At 32.4% G+C, this 8,629-nt stretch overlaps 1 long non-coding RNA gene across 1 annotated transcript in view; it reads right to left on the bottom strand.

Annotated features, from left to right (window-relative positions):
* Positions 1 to 419: 419 nt before the first annotated feature.
* The window catches only part of LOC113078588 (uncharacterized), a 32,080-nt gene continuing 23,870 nt past the window's right edge, over positions 420 to 8,629 (bottom strand). Inside the window, exon 5 of the long non-coding RNA XR_003281555.1 lies at positions 420 to 537. This is a non-coding gene — a long non-coding RNA (uncharacterized LOC113078588). The remainder of the gene's footprint in view (positions 538 to 8,629) is intronic.

The raw sequence follows: 8,629 nt of genomic DNA, 5'->3' as shown, positions 1-8,629 counted from the left end.
CAGTGAAAGATCAAGATGGACTAGATCCAGTTAAAATCAAAGGTCTAAGCGAAGAAGAGTTGACTGAAGAGATGTGACGTGAGTGTGCACACATGAGTTATTTTAAGTCACTCTGAACCTGTGCAATTCAACTCGCATGCAAAAAAAAAAATATATATATATATATATATATAAATTATATAAATATATATAATTTATACAATTTCTATAGAATTATTCGAATAGTATTAGAGAAATATGATGTGTCACTCACTTACACACACATTATCTGTGAGCAATTTTGCAGTATACTACCTCGAAGACTTAATGGAAGCATATTCCCACAATTCAGTGCAGTCAACTCGACCATCCATTGTAAAAAGTATGCAGTAGTACACAGTAAGCAGTCTGATAGTATTTTTTTTTAACTTAATATTTTGGCTATGCAGCATATGCATGTGTGTGTACCTGAAAGAAGCCCGGAGGAACGGGGCCGACCGGCATCCCCTCTCCTGGGGGCATGTTTCCAAGGACAGGACTCGGAGCTGCTGCTGCACTCTGCAATCACAAACACACACACAATTCCAGTGAAACACACATATACAGCTAGCGGGCGCTTCCCCAAACACTGTACTGTGATGGTCATTCACCCACTCAAGGACAAACACACACACACACCCATAAACACACAGTGACTGAAAGCCTAAAATCTACATGTCTTAGGGGCCGTTCACATATCGCGCCTAAAAACGCGTTTTTCCTTCTTTCCAAAGCGCTCGGGCAGAAGCGCTCCTGAGGCGTCTGCCTTTGCTAAGCAACCATGACGTGCTCTCTCCATGAAGACGCGGAAATTTCAGCAAAGGATAAATGGAATTGCAACACTAAAAATCGCTCGCGGTAGCTCTGCTTCTAAATTTATTTCAAAATAGCAATCCATATACAGCTATGAACAGCTGTTCCTTCATCTTGGCTGAGTTTTCAACGTTGTTAGAGAAAAGGATGAAGCTGATTGGTTAGTTCTTGTCACATGACCCGCGGTGCGCTAGCGGCATTCTTAAAAGTTGAGATGTTTTTAAAACATGGAAAAACGGGCGCATCGCGACTGCGTCGTTTCCATTATGAGCGCGCATGCCGCGTGCCTACATTGGAAATAACGAACTTGCGCGCGCAAAAGACGCGATATGTGAACGGCCCTTAGACAGACACATGGATAGTGTCAACAGCTGCTAACCACCGGAAGACTTGGCTTTCTGTCTGAAAACACATTCAGCCGCCTCTGAAAATTTCAAGCGTCAGGCAGGGATGGTAGAGGTCAGATGGCAGGCCAAAGACGCATGAAATAAGACAGGATTACTGTGTCTGAGGATGCTAATGTGTTAGACTCAGTAAAGCACAAGAGAATGGGTCAGTCTGCAGACGAGGATGGATGATGGGTCATCATGTTGACCTTAGGGTCTTCTTCTGGTGTAGTCAATCTAATCAATCAAATATTATTTATTAGTACATTTTCTGATGTATTTTCATTTTCCTCTTCTTCTTAAAAAATAAATTGTTATTAATGATAGTATCATCAATAATATTAGCAATAGCAATAGTAATAAATATAATATTATATATACATATGTAAATTGTATTTATTAAAATTACTTCGATATATTTACCTTACATACACATCTAAATATATATAAATAATTATGTTAAACATTATTATATAAATGTTATTTATATTTAACAATGAATAAATCACAATAATGCAAATAATGTGGGTGCACACTAAATTTATGTTATTTAAAAATGATTACAAAAATAATATTTATTTATTTATTTACTCAAAACCTCTAAAACAAAAATTGTATATATATATATATATATATTATAAATTACAATACATATTGTATACATTATTATTAACATTATTATTATTTATAATTAATGAAAAATCATAACACACATAATGTATATATTATTTAAATATCATTACAAAAATATGATTTGTATTATTTGCCCACTTTATTAAAATGTATTTATATATTTATTCAAAACCTTCTATCAATCTCTATCTATCTATCTATCTATCTATCTATCTATCTATCCATCATTTTTTATATATTATATTATTATTATTACAATTATATTTATGAAAATGTTATATACTTATGAACCTATAAATAAATATGATGAATGTAATAAAAATATCAGCTAAAACACATTGATTTATATAACAGAGTTAAACACAGTGATGAACAGCAGCATTTTACTAAATATTTTGCTACAAAACAGAATCCTTTTTTAAGCAGTTCTCACTGGAAAAAGTACTAGAAAAGCTCCATTGTTTTGTAAACACATGAGCCGCAGTCACGCTACTGAACAATGTAGTTACGTTCGTAGAGTTGCTGCTTTTAGTTACAGTTAACACTGTACATGAGGACTAGATGAGATGTACAGTAATGACGAAAATCTTTGTTTTGCCATCCAACAACAGCCATCAAGTGACAAACCGGCTGGGACTGAATGTTTTATCTAGCACTTGGGCTCCAGGCCGGATTGGCACACCAACATAGCCGCAGCACCAAGACAAACTGTGCCGCCCGCAATGACTACAGACTGTGTGTGTGTGTGTGTGTGTGTGTGTGTGTGGAGCTTTACTGACATGCAAAGAGAGACACACACACACACTTAGACACAACAGTCTGATTACCCTCGGCACACAAGGAAATGAGCAGGGGAAATGCACTCACATCCGCCCAGTAATAACAAAGAAGTTGCTGGCAAACTGAAGGTGGAGAAATACACGACTTGGAGCGTTTTCTAATGCTAGACGATGAAAACAGCTACTGAACTTTTAGCTACAGTTCATCTACATCAACAAGACGACATAAAAAATCCCAACTGAGAGAGTCGTGCAAACGTCCATGGCATTTTATTGACGCCGAAGCCATCTTTTGTGGAGGTAAATAAGATCCCGCTGTGAGGGGCTGAATATTGTGTTTTCCTGCAGTAATGTTGAAGTCTCATCTCCTGATAGCAGCGGCAACAATAATGAGCCTAATGCCCTCCGTGCTGAGCAAGCACTCTATCAAAACTACCAACAAAGATAAACTAACGTCCCTCGGCTCTTCAGGGTCCTCAGTCAGTCATAAAACCCTCGCTGCCGAGGGCACAGCAATAAAATCTGGCCTCTGATTAGAGTAACTTTCATTTAGCATGCATCCCAATCAGGGGAAACCAAACTGGCTCTAATGTAATAAGCAAAGATGTCCGACTGTCTTAAAAGCGAGCTGTTAGAAGTGTTAATGGTGATGTGTTTAAGCTTTTGGTTGATGTTGATTTGCAGCGGGTGTTTGTAATACAACTGAATACTAAACGCTGTGTACAAGATGTGACGAAAATGAGTTGAAAACCTAGAGATTCACTGATGCTTTTGTTGCACAATCAAAGGGATTGTTCACCCAAAAACGCACTCATCCTTAAATCATATAAATTTCAGTTTCAGTGGCAAAATAACCTAAATTGGAAGACTCTGTCAGGATGAAATGTATTAATAAAAATAAATAAATTAAATTAATTATTTGCAATTAATAAAATATATTTATATATAAATTGTAAAATATCTTTTTAGATAAAACCCAATCATAAAATATACATGATGAAACAAACAAACACACACATTTATATAATATATATATATATATATATATATATATATATATATATATATATATATATATATATATATATATATATATATATATATATAAATGTAATAAATAGCAATATTTTTGTGTACTACATTTTCATAGAAATCAAAACATTATATGTATATTTCAAGCAATAAATAATATGAATATACACATTATTATAATTATTAATATACAATATAATTATTAATATAATTATAGTTACATACACACACATATATATTAGTAATATTACTAATATTAATATCAAAAATGTGTGTGTGTGTCTCTCTGTATCTACAGTATATCTATCTATCTATCTATCATGATAAAATTTTTTTTAATTAATTTTAATTTGGTTTTAACTATTTTATTTAAAGAGAAAGATAGTAAATAATGGAACAATTATTATTCATTCATTTTCAGGGGAACTTTTCCATTAGAATTAAGCATACACATTAAAATGACTTCTTAAAAATGTAACCCTCACAAACAATCGATGTAAACAGCAGTAAACAAGAACTTAAGACGGGTGGACATAACACATGCCCCACCGATTGTAAACCTACCACCTTTTGGCAAAGGCATTTGTATTATTAATTATTCAGCGGTTACTTTTCAGTGACTACAGTTACCGTTTGGCTCGGTGGCACCTGGGGTTTAATTCGGTTCTGAAGCGGCCGTTTCACTTGAGTGTAATGGACCTGGGAGCTTTACGTTCATGTGACAGAAAGCTTGAAGCGCCGAGTGTAATAATGCCATTCTTGGAATTGTGAGGGAACTGATAAAACGCACATCCTGCTGGGAGTTTATGTAAGAGAAGAGGGAAAAGGATTAAAACAGCGTGGCTTGTCGCATATTGAGCAGGCAGGGTATAGCGTAACGGCTATTTAAGCACAGGTTTTGCTCTAAAACCTTTCAACAGCAGCACAGAGCACGTTGGTAAATGCTGTTAAGCAGAAAAGTTCTGGGTAAATCGTTTGAGCTTGTCCCCGTGTGCCAGACCCTTGCCATCACCTGGCAGGTCCGTCCTCCTGTGTCCAGTCTGCTAATGTTAATTAAAGGACTTCTGACAATTCAACAGGCTTCTGCGGGACTCCCTCCACCTGTGCTGCCCACTTGATTCCTGGTGCTTACAGAGCGTGTTCCTGATTAACACTGATTCATGAGATCAATGACCTGTGACAGCGAGCAGGAATGAGTGACTGGAGAGCGCTGGACTTCTAACAGACAGCCCACTATATAATAACAATATCAGTGACTCTGGAGTTACTCGTTTGTTATAAAAACTAATTAACTGAAATAAACATATTTTTAAGTAATGTAATATTACTAATAATGGCATTATAATTATTCGTATTATTAGTATTAACAACATTAAGATCCTTTACACATTTACATTCTGAAAATAGTAGTATTATTATAGAATCATAATATTGTTCTAGTATCATAGTATCTTTTGTAATTTTGTAATTCTAATGATACAAATATTTGTAAATATTATAAGGTGGATTCACTAAAACAGGGAATAATAATGATAAAAAATTATTAACAAAATAATTTAAAATAATAATTAAATCAATTATTTAGTACATTATTATTATTATTATTAAAGTATCATTTAAAAATTAAAACCAATGTATCATTAAATAATGTAATACTACTAATAATAACTGAATTAATAATTTAGTTAAAATAAATGTATTATACAAAAGACACAAAAAAGTAATCTAAAACAGAGGGAAAAAAGAAAACCCTATTTATTTCAGCAACTGAAATTATATTTAGTGTGCGTTTATCCTTTTTTAGATTTCTGTGTCAGATTAACATAATGTAAATATTTAATTTAAATAATATATTTAAAAATGTTTAGCTAAATCTAAATAACTTTTAACTAAATATTTTAATAAATATTTTCATAATTAAAAAGACAAAAGCACCAAAGATAAATCTAAATCTTAGAATCATAATATTGTTCTAGTATCATAGTATGTTTTGTCATTTTATAATTCAAATGTAACAAATAATTTGTAAATATTACAAGGTGGATTCACTAAAACAGGAAATAATAATGATACAAATTTATTAACAAAATAATTAAAATAATGTACTAAATTGTTTATTATTATTGCTATTATTATTATAAATTTTTTATTATTATAAATTTAAGTATTATGACTTTAATTAAAACCAATGTATCATTAAATAATGTAATATCAATAATAAGAACTGAATTAATAATTTAATTAAGATAAGTGTATTATAATAACAATCTATTATTACATTATTTAATTATATGTTTTATTAAGTTCTTAATAAAAATAATAATTCAGTTGCTGTTATTATTATTAAATTATTACATAAATTGACAAATTATTATTATTTCCCCCTTCTTTCTTTTTTTTTTTGCATGGATCATTTGCATGGAAGTTTGAAAACCCCTGAACTAAACCATCTTGGAAAAAAATATTATATTAGTAGTAAATATAGTTTTATTTCCAAGAGATATAAGAGTCTGTGCACAGTTTCTAGTGATCATGGCATTTCTTGTGATTTTGACCTTTACATGGCCACAATGTATACTGCGCTTATAAAATAACTAAAAAAGCTTTTAACCAGAATTGACCAGAAAAGCTTTGTAAAGTATTGTTGTGCCATCACAGAATCTAATTTCGCCAAATGTACATTTTCATATACAATAATGTTCAATAACTCAATTTTAATGCTTCCAGTCTTTGCCTGGAGAAAGGATAATACGTGATGCAACAAAAATCACTAAATACAACTCACAAGCAGAATCTTCCCAAGAGGACATGAAGGTAGCAATAGATCACAAAAACTGAGTGTCTTCTACCTACAAATACCTTCTTACAGACGGTGTTACAACAGAAGATCGATTCAGTATCCTGCTTTAATGAAGCTTTATCCAGCCTTGATATACAGTAGAGGCCAAACAACAGTGTGTCAACCTTTCACACAAGCAATCACAACAGAACAAATTCACCCTCTGAGTGGAAAAAAGGTTAATGGGTCTCAACATTCGTGATTCTTCAGCAGAATTGTTTTGATGCACAATAGCAGCATTATCAGTCCCCGAGTACGACATTAGAATATGTTCAACAAAAACTCTTGTCAAACAGAGAATAAAGTTAAATCAGATGCGTTTTAGTAATGTTTACAGTATTCCCCAAACAAGCAGCTGCCATCAACATTTCTGAGAAATATCCCTAAAAGCAAAAATGACCTATAATGTTTGTCAACACTGGGCACTGTACCCAAATTACAATTTTACAATTACAACAATACAATTTTTTTGTTTTATTAATAAATTCACAATACAACAAACAACTAAAAAAGAAGTAGCTAACTACAAAACAAGCTACTAAAAAGTTAGCTGAATAAATTAAAGACAAAACGGCAAAAATAAATCTAAAAAAAGGAAAAAAAAATTCTGTTACTATTTTCGCAATCGGAGTACTATTAATGTGACATAAAAAAAAATGTTGACAGCAATCATTTGTCTAAATCAAGATAAATATACATTAAATATAAATATCAGTTTAATTTAAATAATACAGCATTTAAATAACCTGAGCTAAATCTGAACAAAATATTTCAATAAAAAAAAGAAAAGACTTCTGTGCAGGGACACAGCTACTAAAATCTAGATAAATACATATTTAGAAATATTTTGTAGAAAAATGTATAAATAAAAAAAAATAAAAATAAATAAAAACAATCTAAAACAGAGGGAAACAAGAAAACATTATTTATTTTAGCAATCGAAGCAATAATAAAGATAAATGCATATTTAATATTACGTAAATATTTAAGTAACAATCATTTAAAAAAAAAAACTAAGCTAAATCTAAATAACTTTTAGCTAAATATTTCAATAAATACTTATAAATATTTTCGTAATTAAAAAACAAAAGCACCACAGATAAATCTAAAAAAGAGAAAATAGAGAAAATATTTATAATGCAATATAATGTAAATATTTCACTTAAATAATTTTTGCTAAATTTAATCAGCGACTTTTAAACTAAGTATTTCAATAAAACAGAAAGTGAAAGTGACTTATGAGCAAGGACTCAAACAAATCAATTACTTTTTCTGGAACTAGTTCATTGAAATAAACCATCAGAACAATTTGATTCACTAAAATTAATCTTAGGAAGAATGTGACATGAAAAAAGCAAAGTAGTATTTTGTGACACTGTGTTTTCTAGAAAATTGAGTTGTATATGCTAGCAAAATGAGCTGAGGTCTCGCTTCTGAAAAATATAGTGGTAGCATCACTATTTAAGATAGTGATAATATTGTAATACTGTAATATTGTGTGAGAAAAGCAAAATAACAAATGTTATGGAAACAGTCAAAGAGTGGCGATTCAGGAAAATCCAGCCAAGAAATTTGGATATAAAGTAATTAATTAAAAACACTTTTCCTCTCATTACTGTTCCCATTTAGTAATTTGAGAACATTGGACGCAGTCTGCTATGAACATCCATCTGTTACCACATAAAACGGCAAATCACAATATATTAGCTACTGAGTTGCTTGTAGAAGTGACTAACATGAAGAAAGAACACAAATACCGCCCATGATGCACCTGGGCTCATTTTGGGGTCTACTCTGCAATCCTCAAACCAAGCCTCTTAAATGGGATAGCACACAGTCTGGGTCACCAGCATGGGGTCCCGGGATGGGATGGAGGGGCTAATGGTTACCACACTGCACTTCCCCAGAAGGCAAATCCGCAACAGGGAATGGTAATGAGGATCCCGTTCTGGCGGCCAGCTTCGGTGCCAGCTCTGCTGTATGAATGGACAAACATTTGGACTGGAAATTTCTCCTGGGAAGCTGACAATACTGCTGGCCTGAAGTCTGTTCCGTCTTTGTTTTGGCAGGAGCGCTTGACGCACATTTGTCAACACTCTGCGATGCCTTTGCAGTGGCGATTAACGGCT

Source organism: Carassius auratus, unplaced genomic scaffold (assembly GCF_003368295.1).
Source record: "Carassius auratus strain Wakin unplaced genomic scaffold, ASM336829v1 scaf_tig00026065, whole genome shotgun sequence".
Lineage (NCBI taxonomy): Eukaryota > Metazoa > Chordata > Actinopteri > Cypriniformes > Cyprinidae > Carassius > Carassius auratus.
Note: the sequence above shows the minus strand (reverse complement) of the source record. Positions and strands in the feature narration are given on the sequence as shown.